Source organism: Globicephala melas, chromosome 10, assembly GCF_963455315.2.
Source record: "Globicephala melas chromosome 10, mGloMel1.2, whole genome shotgun sequence".
Lineage (NCBI taxonomy): Eukaryota > Metazoa > Chordata > Mammalia > Artiodactyla > Delphinidae > Globicephala > Globicephala melas.
The window spans coordinates 63204350-63206900 of NC_083323.1; the positions used below are offsets into that span (position 1 = coordinate 63204350).

General features: G+C 49.8%; 1 non-coding gene across 1 annotated transcript; it reads left to right on the forward strand.

Annotated features, from left to right (window-relative positions):
- Positions 1-2478: 2478 nt before the first annotated feature.
- Positions 2479-2551, forward strand: TRNAQ-CUG (transfer RNA glutamine (anticodon CUG)). The gene has a single exon. It is a non-coding gene; the product is annotated as a tRNA-Gln (tRNA).

The window sequence follows — 2551 nt, forward strand, 5'->3', positions numbered from 1 at the left end:
TTGGACTGTCCCCACTAAGAGCAGTGCTGGACCGGGGTGGCAGGAACCCAGTACTTCCTGGCTGATGGAAGGAGGGAAGGGTGGCCTCAGTGCACTGGGCAAATAGTATACTGATCAAAACACGGACTCTGGACAGACTGCATGGGTTTGATCATGGCTCCTCAACTTAATTAGCTGTATGCTTTGAGTCTGGTTGAGTGATTTAACCTCAATTCTCTCCATGTTCTTTGCCCATCAGTGGGGATGATAATAATAGTACCTAGCCCATAGTGCTGGAGGAGGAATTGAGTTCCAGTATGTGAAGCACTTAGTGCTTGGCACATAACACATGCCATGTAAGTATTAGCCAGCGTTATTATTACCCCTCCTCCTTCTGCTGTCCTTGGCTGCCCTGGCGAAAGCTCAAAGAGAAATAACCACTGTATTCAGAGGTTTGCAAGGCAGGTAAGCAATGAAGTTTAGGTTACTGGCAAGAGAGCTGCTAAATGACAGGCCATGGACTCAAAGCTGGATGAGGAGGGGTGTGTAGACAAGAGAGGATGGGGTATTGGCAGAGTAAAGAGGTCCATAGCTGGACTTCCAGGCAAGGCCAAAGACCAGTCACAGTACAAGGAACTGAAAGAGGCACTGAGAGGGTAGGAAGTTGTTTTCGGAGAGCAGGGTACATGAATTCGTGATTCTGGAGCTGGGGTATTTATGGATAAGATTCCCAGGGTGGGGCTTCCCTGGTGCCGCAGTGGTTAAGAATCCGCCTGCCAATGCAGGGGACGCGGGTTCGAGCCCTGGTCCAGGAAGGTCCCACATGCCGTGGAGCAACTAAGCCCATGCTTCACAACTACTGAGCCTGCGCTCTAGAGCCCGTGCTCCGCAACAAGAGAAGCCACTGCAATGAGAAGCCTGCGCACGGCAACGAAGAGTAGCCCCCGCTCGCCGCCACTAGAGAAAGCCCATGTGCAGCAACGAAGACCCAACACAGCCAAAAATAATAAATTAAAAAAAAAAGATTCCCAGGTGTTTCTAAGGAGTGAGCGGCTAAGGTGGAATGCTGGGAAAGGTCATGGGAGAAGAGATCAGGCCATCAGACTGGGCACTTACTAGCTGTGTGACCCTGGGCAAGTTACATATCCTCTCTGAGCTTCAGTTTCTTCATCTGTAAAATAGGAATGATGATACCTTCCTTCCAGAGGTGTCATGAGATCTAAATGAGGTATTATGCATAAAGCGATTAGCATGTTGTGAGGCTCACAGTAGGTGCTCAACACTGTTGATTGCCTTCTTCCCCTCCCATGTGACAGAGAGGAAACAGACACACAGAATCAATGACATAACCCTAATTACTTGTACCTAAGGGTTAGCTGGCATCTCCCTGCCCCTTGAGGTCTAGGATTGGCTCAACCTCCACTCCACATCCTGGGGAAATTCCAATGTCCTCCCCAAGATCTCTTTGCCTTCCTGTTGCTTCCTTTTTGCATCCCTAGCTCCAGGTCCCTGCTGCCCCTGAACTGGCTGACTTTACAGCTAACTCTCCACAGTGTCTCAGATGTGGAACTTGGCACCGTCCCTCGGGTCCTGTGATCCCCTTTCCCATCACTTGGGTAGGAACTGAGGCTCAGAGGGACAAGGTTGCCTGTCTGAGGTTGCACAGTGAGCAAATTACGGCTTCCTCTCCAGGAAGACACGTCCTGGTTGGTCAGGGCCTGCTGGTGTTCTGTGTTCTGGGCCTGCAGGAGCCCAGATGAGCCCCAGCCAGAAGGAGTCCAGCTCCATTCGAGGTGGGCTCTCCCAGGCTGGTCTGGTTGCAGGGTCCCTATTGACAGACTGGCTCCACCGGCGTGGAATCCTTTCCCCATTATCTCCATTTGGGGGCTCCACTCCTCCCGGTTAGGGAGCACCCTGGGTATCTTCTCCATCTCATCAGTTCTCTCACTGTATAATATAGCAATAGCTAACATTTCCTATGTGCCAAGCACTATGCTAAGCATTTAACACGTGTTATCATTTTTAATCCTCACAATAACCCTATGACATAGGTACTACTACTATTCCCATTTTACAGTTGGAGAAACTGAGGCACGGAGAGGTTAGGCAACTTGCCCAACGTCACACAGCTAGTAAACTAGTAATCTGTTTATATGTCTGACTCTCCTGCTCCCTGACAATATGATATTTGAGGGCAGCCATCAGATCTTATTCACTTTTGTGTCTGTGGTGTCTAGCACAGGACCTAAGTCAAACAGCTGTCGGTTAAACTGAAGGGAACCCAGAGGCACCTGAAAAAAATTTTTCCCGTGGTTGTCGAGTCAGGAAAATAGAGAGGTGTGTTGCTGCCACCTTCTGGCCAGATGCTAGAATGACATGTCTGCAGTCGGAATCCATCCACGTTTATTGAGTTTTAACACTCAAGGCTCAGGAACATTGGAATTGGGGGGATGCTCCAAAACTATTTATTATGACCTCCTTTTTAAAGATGAGGGGACTTCCCTGGTGGTCCAGTGGTTAAGACTCCACGCTCCTGATGCAGGGGGCCCAGGTTCGACCCCTGGTCAGGGAA